Raw genomic sequence first — 11,358 nt, 5'->3', positions numbered from 1 at the left:
AAACTTTCTTCATTGAATATAGAAAAGAATAATTCTTATATTTATTAAACATATAAACTTTGATTCCTTCCATACTTGTCATCACCTTTTGGCTTAGAAAGTAAAAACTTATCGTTGTACGTGGTTCGTGTTGTTGTCTGATCTGCGGGCTAAGCAATTTATATGTTTGTGCCGTTTCGTGGCGACTTTGTCAATTTTGCTTGTCGAGCCGACTTTTCTGATGTACGTTTCTTGTTTGAATGAAATTTCTTATTGAAAAAGAAAGATAACTTGTCGTTCTCATTCTGTTTTTTTATATATCATTTTGTCTCCCACTCTTAGCCAGTCTGTCTTTGGGTATCTTGAGACTTTTCAGTTTTCTAAATTTCCAAACTCCTGTTTTAGATCTTTTGATTTCATTTTGAAATTTCAATTGTTGGTTGGCTTTGGCTATCTTTTTCATAGTATCCTTGCTGCTGCTGGTAATGATCAACAAACTTTGGGATTTTGGTATTATTGGACTTTTAACACTTTACAAGTTTTAGCTGATATTTGATTTTAAAAACTTTTGTTTTTCTAGATATTTTATTGTATTGCTGTTTCAGGATATTCCATTTGAAGTATTTCCATAATTTCAATTCTCTGTTTCCTGCTTTTGATTGTAGCACCTTGTTTGAAATAATTGATTTCATTTTTATTGTTGTGGTTGTTATTATGGTGTTTCAATTCTCTTTAGTGAGAAATAAGAAGACGAAAAGAAGAGAGAAAAGTATTGACACTGATTGGTTTCTGTTTAGTCAGATTTTTCAAGCCTGCTTGTTGGATGATTGTGGGTTGGTTACAGAGCAATGAGTCGAGTTCAGAGGATTACCTCAGGTATGCTAATATTAAACATCAATAAATGGTGCTCATAGTCAGTCTGTTCTATACAATGATTTGGAAATGACCTTCAGATAGAGATCCATGCAAAATTTAAGAGGGAAATATAGGTGGGGGAATCATTTCTCTAATAAAATTTACTACTCTGCCAAATGACATGCCCAATTTCTAATTAGTAGGACATTTGCGCACAGGCTCAAACTTTTCTCGAGGTAATTGCATTAGGTCTTAGCATTGTTTCGTAGTTGGCCTGCGCATTTCAGTTGAATAAATTAAGGTGGAAAGAATTTAACGCCTGTGTTAAAGAGAGAGCTAATCTTTTGGATTTGTCTTTGTAGAATTCATTTGTCAGCTTTTTTTCTTCTCTACAAAATGTAAAGTTTGTGTATATAAATGCCTAATATTTAACATGGTGCTCGAGAATGAAGGGATGAGTTCACATCCTGCATGCCATTCATTTCTTTTCTTTTCTCCTCCTTGTTTCAACCAATCTTGAAGACAATGGATTTGCCATGAAATACACACTTTTAATCTGGTTTTGCACCATGATCAAACATAAAATGCCAAACAGTTCACTTTAGGTTTTGTATTCAGTCCAAGAGGCTAGAGATACTTCAGTTTGGTGAATTTAACCATAATCAGCATACTTGCATACCTTTTCCTGGACAATAATTTTTGCCTCCTTATATGTGTTGATTTTCTAATACATTAATTTATTGAATTTTGTGAAAAATGTGCTCTTGCTCTGCAGCTAATGGAAGATTGAAGAACTTAATGAATCAAACTGATAACCGCATTTGTGCTGACTGTGGTGCTCCGGATCCAAAGTGGGCGTAAGTATTAACAGACAACATATCTAGATTTCCCTATTCATTTCTATTCCTATGTATAGGGCGATAGAGTGTCACCTTTGAAGTATGAATTTATGCAAACTTAGAACCTAACCACATAAAACACTGTAATATCAAGCATTTGTATTTATTTGTATAAAAGACTTGACAATTGCATTATCAGATCAGCAAATATTGGCGTCTTCATATGCTTGAAATGCTGTGGTGTGCACAGAAATCTTGGTGCTCGCATCTCCAAGGTAAGTACTTCAGGCAGCATTTAATTATTTTTATTCATGGAACCTTGACTTTTAGGGAATATATAAAAGATTTTATGTTTGCTCTTTGCAGTGTACATGTTATATAAATAATCGTAGGAAACACTTTATCTGATTTTTGGCATGGAATCTTAGTATCATTAAATTAATCAACACCATTAGAAGATCAAAATATTGGGTAATAGGTGTGTAGTTTGACAAAAGAACCAGCTGTATAGCTGTGGTTTTTACACAATTGATAAATGAAATGTTTATGATATAACTAAAGATAAGGAAAACAAATTTAAACAATTAATATGTGAACTAATGATTCTAGCTGCTAGCCTGTTTAAAATAACTATTGATTGATCCAGAATGGATGTTTGTGTTAATTCACATATATTTCTGAAATGCTTCCCTGTCTCAAGGGCGAAACTAGGGGGTGACAGGTGCCCAGCCCCTAAAATGATTTTTTTTTCATTTAGGCCCTTTAAATTTTTAAGATTTTAAATTAGTAAAGGTAACATTGTACTTTGCCCCCCTTAAAAATATAAAATTTGATTTAATCCTTTAAAATTTATAAAGATATAGGCTATTAAAATGGTGAAATTGCATTTTTGCTAACGTAAAAATTACAATTTAATTCCCCCCCTCAAAAAAAAAAAAAAATCTGGTTCAATAAAATATGTTGAGGATCAATTTCTTTTAGATGTTAAAAATAATTCTATTTTCTTTTTATTGTGTTTCCTTAAAAGCTTGCGGGATGCTACAGATTGACCTGCAGAGCTGATACATGGCACAACACCGTTTATCTGTGAACTGTACTTATTGGTTGGTTTTTATGATAATAATACATACCGGTTAAATCTTTCATATGTTTAACTGAAGTCTTTCTCATGTTTATGTTTTTAGTGTAGAATCTTTTAACTTTGGATTCTTGTGATTGATGCCTATATCATGCTTGCAATTCCACTTACATAATATTATATGATACTTCGAAATTTTATTTTCCTTGTCTTGTTGTTTGTATAGTGTTTCTTTTATTCATCACTCTATTTTTTTTTAAAACTTTCTGATGATTTCAGGTTTTATCTGTGCAATTGGATGACTGGTCTGATGAAGACATTGATGCCATGATTGAAGTTGGAGGAAATTCCTCTGCTAATGCAATCTATGAGGCCTATATACCTGAAGGTTATTCAAAGCCTGGCCCAGATAGTACTCATGGTGAGCGGAGCAGATTTATCAGGTTAGAGTTCAGACCAATACAGATCTCTCAACTTGAGCATTTCTTTGTCATTTCTCTTGGATACTATCGTGTTCTAAACCTATTTTTTCTGTTCATGTTCTTTTTTAACTGGATTTAGATAGAAACTCGGCGCTTAAACTTCCATGATCAACCATTCAACTTATTAATTGCTCTCTCTGTGTTTTTTTCTGGAAGCAAAGAGTAGATTTGACAGATTACCTTTGTTTAGATTGCATAGTAATTACTTGTTTCAAATCTTCTTGTAGATCCAAGTATGAACTTCAAGAATTTTTGAAATCTAGCTTGCGGATCACATCAAGAAAGAGTTCTGCTTCTATTCAATCAAGCTTTTCTACTAAGATTTTGGATAGTTTCCGTATAAAGTCATCAAAGGAACCGGTAATTCATTTGGTCTTTGTTTCCTCCAATCTGCTTCATTGTCTCAGGAACCATATGGAAGATCATGCTACTAGTGATGTAAAGAGATAATATAGTCACTTGTCAATAACTTGAGCTGAACATGGGATGTTTGTATTGCATGCTCTTTATAGGTTAATTTTGCATTCAGTTTATTTGTAGAGATCCATAATAATTGAAGGTGCATATTTTTATGTGCTTCTTGTTTACTATTTTGGAAAGTCTACCAGTAAAATCTGGAAAAGGTCCGTGTTGAGTGTTGCAGGTTGTGACTGTTTACTGACAAAAATCAAGTCAATTATAACTTCAATCCTGTTTGACGTAAGAGTTGTAACAGGAAACCGTGGTAGAATATATGGGTTACTGAAGGTCAAAGTGGTAAAAGGCATAAATTTAGCCATCCGGATATGCTGACAAGTGATCCTTATGTTGTCTTGACGCTTGGGAAGCAGGTTAGTTGCTTCACATCTTTGGCTTTTACTCATTACTGAAACACAAATTCTGCCAAGGCTATAATTGTTGCTGTCTTGTGACAATCTCATGTTGTGGACCTTTACAAATTATGTTATACTTTCTCTCTCTTTCTCTCTGTATGTGCATACATGGATTTATGGGCATCTATGCTTGTAGATTACATCAGTACCAGTTCTGCAAGTGGATGAAGTTGTTATTACCATTGGGTTGGATGGTGATTTGGACTTCATACCTCTTTCTATTAAAGCTCTTGTTGTAATCTATATATTTTTCTTCCTTTTAATTGGTGCTACAAGCATGTCCCTTTTGGATATGCTCGACATATTTATGTGTTCGTTAATAGGATTAGTTACTTTGATTGATGCTATTTCTTTTACTAATGACACAACTTTGGGTACTTGGTCTTGTTAGACTATTCAGACGGCTGTAATAAAGAGCAACCTGAATCCAGTTTGGAATGAGGAACTCATGCTGTCCGTTCCTCAAAATTTTGGGCCCGTGAAGTTGGTGAGTGTAGTTTTCTTCCAAATATAAGTTTCTAAGTATCTTTGTTGTCGTTTTCCCAAAAAACAAAAAAGGAGAAAGTTTGTAGTTGCAAAAATTTAATATTTCTTAAAGGACCATTACCATTTCTATGCGTGCAATATTTTAGAATTTGGTTCTACCTATTTATGAAGTTCTGTAATGGTGATGTGGCTGATTTGGATAGTGTCATATGTATTTGGCTTTGCATGCTTTAAGTAAATGTATGTTTTCCAGCCTCTCTTCCTGTATGTTTGATATCCTAATAATGATTAGGCATGTGGATGAGCGTGTTCATGGCTTCAATCTCGGTATTATGATAAAGATGATGTGCATTGCTGCCATCTTATGCATAATTATAATAGGTTAAAAATTCCACATTGCAGCAAGTATACGATTATGACACATTCTCTGCAGACGACATCATGGGAGAAGCAGAGATCGATATACAGCCATTGATAACATCTGCAATGGTATATGGGGACCCGGAAATGTTCTCAATATGCAGATAGGGAAATGGCTAAAGTCCCAGGATAATGCGCTTATAGAGGACAGCATCGTGAACATCATTGATGGAAAGGTGAACAGCAAGTGTCACTCAAGCTCCAAAATGTTGAATGTGGAGAAATTTATCTACAACTAGAATGGCTGCCTCTTGACCAATAACTATATTTCTCCATCAAATACATTCTTTAGTATTGCTTGTTTTGTTGGAGTTGAAGGAAATGAACCTTGACTTATTTATTTGTATTTATTCATTTTATTCTTTATGAATTACTTCTAGCTCGTTGTTTAGCTGAAAGGCTTCTATTCTCTAGGCTGGAATGGTGGCTACTGCAATCATTTTTTTTTCCTTCTAAATTGCCCTTATTTATTTGTTTAAAGTAAAAAAGAAATTAAAATAAGCATTAAAGCCACCATGACTTCTTGTGATTTATGTGTATTTTGAAAATAACCTATACTTTTTGCGAAAATAAAAAAAAGCAATAGTAAAGGAAATTATTAGAAATAAATGAAAGGTTTGTGCGAGAATAAATAGTTGAGTAAATTTGTAAATTTGTTATTGTGGTTGTTAACTTTATGAATTTATATTTGTGCATAAATTTATAAATTGTCAATGAGCCATTGGATGTTATATGAAAAAAGAATATAATAAATATATTTATTAATTATTGATGATATATCATAATAACTTATGCATTGCCAAATACAAGATATTATTTGAATTCAGTTTGTAGATTCGATTCAACTGTATTTATTTATCTATGTGAAAAGAGGAAATTTTGGAAGTTTTCTAAATGCAAAAGTTATACACTAACCATTCTCCCGGGTTTTCTAAAATGTGGGTGGTTTTAGTAAATTTTTACTATTAGAATTTGTTACTATATGGAAGTTTATGATATAATTTTTATATTTTAATTTGATTATTTTAATATCTAATTTTTTGAATTTTAAAATATTTATCTTGATTCTTAGCGTAATAATAAATATGTTTTTTTAAATCTTTTTATTACTATTTATTTACATGTAGAATGAACGCTACACTTTTGAAAATTTTTAATATTTTTTCGAAAAATTCCTTGAGTTTTCAAATTAGTCCCGACTTGTTTTTAATGCGTATTTTGGGTCTCGAAGGCTTGAATAAGGGATAGTATGTATGAATTTAATTGGTTCTGACCTGAATATTATATAATACGAAATATTTGAAATTTATGTATGTTTGATAGGTAAACTCCGATAATGCTTCGTAACCAATAACTTTTTATAAGTAAATAAAATTTTAGCCAATTTTTTAGGATTTAAATAATATAAATTTTTGTTATACCCTTATAAAACATAAAAATTATTTTATATATATTTTTAGGATTTATAACATAAATTTTTTTTTATAACCATCCCAAACACTCATACATGCTCATGCTTCTAATATAATTTTTATAACCCGTATAAAAATATATTTTTTTAAAAATTGGATTAGGGTGTAATTACTCACCCTCCCTCTAAGAATTGGAAAGTATAATTGAGATGCTTCAATTACGCTCAAATTGATGAGACCTACTAATTATAATGGTTACTCAACATGTCTATAATTAATAAACAATTACATAAAATTTAATAAATATGCGGCTTTCCAAACACTACTTTATAATATTAGCTTGATTGCGTTGCAATAATGACAATTTCTGAATTTAGATTATTTTTATGTATCTAAAGTGAATGAACCCAAACAAAATTAAGTTTAATATTTATTTTATTTCTATAACGAGGATTTAGTCTATATATAATTTAATTTGATATAATTTGACTATTTAATATTATTAATATTAGGGTTAGTATTTAGTGTATTGATAAATATTTTTATTATTTCACAAGTAACTTTAAAAATTATCACGTGTCTTTTTTAAAAGAAATATTTATTTTTTAATATTTACTATATCTCTATATGGCACTTGTCAATTGTCTAACCTACTTATGAGTCTAAAAACTCAACTAATAATGTACTAAATATTTAAAATAATTTGTTAATAAACGATTGTGATTTAAAAAAAAAATCCAAATTATGAGATTGAATTGGATTTTTATTAAACGATAAATTAATGAAAAATAATTATTCTAATAATCATAATTTTACATTTTAAATGGTGGAGGAAATTTTGGAATTCTATAAAGATGTACTGATTTTGATTGAGCATAACATCAATAATAATAATAGTGGTGGGAAGAGGAAGAATAGATTATATTAAATTAAAGTATGATGTTTAAGTCTTCAAATTAAATATAATATAAGGATAAAAACATAATTTGACCAATAACATTATGTTCCTTCCTTTTATCTAAAATTTGAATTAAGTTATTAACTTCAAACTATAATTATAATTAGATGATGTATGTGGACTTGTCTACTGTTTTTAAAAGAGTTTAATATTATCGTATTGCAGATATGGAAATGATAGGCGCCAATTGGTATTGCGGATATCCACTACCATACATATATTACTTTGGAAAAGACTCAACAGCACTTGCAAATTTAACTAGAATTAATATTATATCTCAATCAAAATGAAATTTTATTTAAAATATTTTAAAAGTCAACAAGCATACACATCTTTATCATAGTGTAAATCAAACCAACAGGGTAAAGTCCATTCATAATCCCTAACATCAAACTCAATAAAACGTCAGGCTTTATTGCACTTTCACCCGGTCTTAACAACACGTTCATGGAAAGCCGGAGAAATAATTAGATGATTTCTCCATGAGAAAGAACAAAACGACACCGCCATGAGACATCCAAATTCAACCAGACCGACCATGGAACAACCTATCTTTGTCATTCCAAAATGAGAATACATATGCGTAGGCGGGGATCAAGCGAAAGCAGCTAATTTGGGTTTAGGAGGGTCAACCAAGCATACATCAAGATACTTATCAATGGAAGTATAATTATAGTCAGGATAAAGCTTGGAGGCCTCCAAATCGTCTTCCGTCACTTCATACCTCATTTGTTCTCCTTTTACGAATATGTTGTGTAAAACCGCCACCGGAATGTTGTCCGGGAAAGACAAGGCTAAACACAATATTATGTATACAAATAAATTACATCATAATATTATATAATATGAAACGAAAATGAAACGAAGGCGGGCTTACTCTCAGAGAGCTTCACGAGCTCCTCCTCAGGAACATAAACTCTTTTCAAAGTCCGGCCAGCCTTTTTCTCCCATGCAGAAATGAGTTCCAACTGAGAAGCAATATTTCCTGGCGGTCTATATATGATTACACGATTGGCTACCCTTGGATCTGTCGCTGCTTTTACGGTATAGGTTGCTACATCTTCCTCATAGTTGAATACAACTGCATGCATAACATGCATGAATTTGTTAATTTTCTAAACTCTTTATCTGTTTTAAAATTCTAAATTTAGCTAAGCTTACCCTTGGCTTCCCCACTTCCATAAACCACAACTTCTGAAGGATTCTGATGAGGATGAAGAATGATGTCAACAAAATAGGCTGCAAATGAATTTCCAGCTACGTAAGTGAATGAGATTCCATCTTCCTCAACTGCCTTCTGATCTTCCTTTTGTTGCCAAGTAAAGCTTCAAATGGTGGAAGTGCATTTCTTGATCTGTCCACTTCATTTCCGAATTCTGATGGCACAAACCTCTACAATTTTCACCATAATTTTGTTGGGTATGGGTCCCACTATGTGGGAAACCCATATTTTCTGGCACAAATGTTTTGCCTTCCCTTTTTCTTTTGGTTTTGTCAAAAGTCAATTCTTTTTGGCTTATTAACGGGAGGGGGCAAAAATTTTAGCAGAGAGCTAAAAAAAAAAAAATAGAGAGAAAGAGAATAGAAAAATCAGTTTTCAAGCTTGGTGCAGCAGTGATCAACTCTTCGATCGAAGGTCCATCCGTGGTTCGATTGAGCTGATTTTTGGACAGCAGCTAGGCGATAAGGTGTTCTTGACTTTGTACGGTCGGATTTTTCATCCGAGTCTTGTAGCGTCGGAAATACCCATTTTCAGCAGCTACGTTTTTGGTGATGTTCTCTCATTTTTCTCTCTTTTGCTAAAGATTACATGTTGTTAGCCTTGTCGGAGTTGAATGCTTGTTGTAGGCTTGATATTGTGATCTTGTAGTTGAACATTTGATGATAGTGGAGCTCTTTATCGGACTCTAAAGTCCCGTGGTTTTTTACCCTTGATTTAAAGGGGTTTTCCACGTAAAAATATCGGTGTCTCTATTTATTTTTGTTGTGGTTGCATTAGTTGATTTGTGGTTGATTAAGGTTGCTAGAGAACATATCTTGTGCTATTGTGCTTGCCATAATTTTTACAGGAGTTATAAGGAGAGAAAGAACACCGGTTGTGCTTTCGCTTTGTTTCGGTTGTTCGGTTTCTTCCCAACAAACTGGTATCAGAGCTTGGTTATTGTGTCAGATAATTATGGAAATTAATACGAGCAAGATGATTATGTTGAATGGCACAAATTATCAACTTTGGCGGAATAAAATGAAGGACTTGTTGTTTGTGAAGGCTTTGCATCTTCCGGTCTTTACTACTCAAAAACCCGATTCGAAAAGTGATGAAGAATGGGAATTTGAGCATCAACAAGTGTGTGGCTTTATTCGGCAATTTGTTGAAGAAAATGTTTACAATCACATTGATCAGGAGACACATGCTCGAACATTGTGGGAGAAGCTTGAAAGCTTGTATGCTTCGAGGTCGGGCAATAACAAGTTATTTTGCTGAAGAAAATGATGGCGCTGAAATATAAAGAAGGAATGTCTATAGCTGACCATGTTAGTGAATTTCAGAGTATGATGAATCAGTTGCTTGGTATGGGTGTCAAATTTGATGACGAGATTTTAGGACTTTGGTTGCTTGCTACTCTACCAGACTCTTGGGAGACCTTTCGAGTCTCACTCATTAATTCTGCCCCACAGGGTATTATTACTTTGGATTTGGCTAAGAGTGGTGTGTTGAATGAAGAGGTTAGAAGAAGATCTCAGGGTTCTACATCACAGTCCGAGGTGTTGGTTATCGAGAACAGGGGGAGAAACAGAGACAAAGATGGAAAGGGTAGAGATAAAAGCCGAAGCAAGTCAAGATCGAGATACAAGAATCTTGAGTGTCATCATTGTGGTAAGAAAGGCATATCAAGAAATATTGCTTCAAGTGGAAGAAAGAGAACAAAAGTGGTGGTGATAAACACGACCGGAATGACGATGAAAATCCGAGCGTGTTACTACTGTTACTCGTGAAGATTTGTTAGTTATTTGTGATCAGAATTTGGTCAACCTAGCATACGACGAGACTAGTTGGGTGATTGATACTGGTGCATCACTTCATGTCACGTCGAGGAAGGAATTCTTCACATCTTATACTCCTGGTGATTTGGGGTATTGAAGATGGGTAATGATGGTTTGGTTTCGGTTATTGGTATGGGAGATGTTAGCTTGGTAAGTAACAACGGAACAAAGTTAACTCTCAAGGATGTCAGACATGCACCGGATGTCCGTTTGAATTTGATTTCTGCAGGAAAGCTTGATGATGAGGGATTCTGTAACACCTTCAGTGAAGGGCAGTGGAAGCTGACTAAAGGCTCCTTGGTTGTGGCTCGAGGAAAGAAGAGCTCAAATTTGTACTTGATGCAAGCTTTGACTTCTCGAGAGACGGTGAATGTGACACTGAATGACAACTCAAGTGAGTTGTGGCATAAACGACTCAGTCACATGAGTGAGAAGGGGCTTAACTGTTTAGCGAAGAAGAATCAACTTTCAGGTTTAAAGAATGCTACACTGAAGAATTGTGCTCATTGTCTAGCAGGAAAGCAGAAAAGAGTTTCATTTAGAAGCCATCCTCCTCATAGGAAATCAGAGTTGCTAGAGTTGGTCCATTCAGATGTTTGTGGTCCGATAAAAGTAAGATCACATGGTGGTGCACTTTACTTTGTGACTTTCATTGATGATTGTTCAAGAAAGCTATGGGTTTACACTTTGAAGTCTAAAAATCAAGTCTTTGAGGTGTTTAAACAGTTTCAAGCATCAGTTGAAAGGGAAACTGGGAAGAAGTTGAAGTGCATTCGTACTGATAATGGTGGCGAGTACACAGGGTCGTTTCATGAGTATTGTCTGCGACAGGGAATCAGACATCAGAGAACACCACCAAAGACTCCACAGTTAAATGGGTTAGCTGAAAGAATGAACCGAACATTGATTGAGAGAGTCAGATGTTTGTTGTCAGA

General features: G+C 33.6%; 2 pseudogenes; one reads left to right on the top strand and one right to left on the bottom strand.

Annotated features, from left to right (window-relative positions):
• Window positions 1-442: 442 nt before the first annotated feature.
• LOC121212507 (ADP-ribosylation factor GTPase-activating protein AGD12-like) lies at window positions 443-5,402 on the top strand (annotated as a pseudogene).
• A 2,557-nt stretch (window positions 5,403-7,959) lies between these two features.
• LOC121212335 (isoeugenol synthase 1-like) lies at window positions 7,960-8,770 on the bottom strand (annotated as a pseudogene).
• Window positions 8,771-11,358: the final 2,588 nt, after the last annotated feature.

Source organism: Gossypium hirsutum, chromosome A13 (assembly GCF_007990345.1).
Source record: "Gossypium hirsutum isolate 1008001.06 chromosome A13, Gossypium_hirsutum_v2.1, whole genome shotgun sequence".
Lineage (NCBI taxonomy): Eukaryota > Viridiplantae > Streptophyta > Magnoliopsida > Malvales > Malvaceae > Gossypium > Gossypium hirsutum.
The sequence above is the reverse complement of the archived record's forward strand: the minus strand, read 5'-3'. Positions and strand labels throughout refer to the sequence as shown.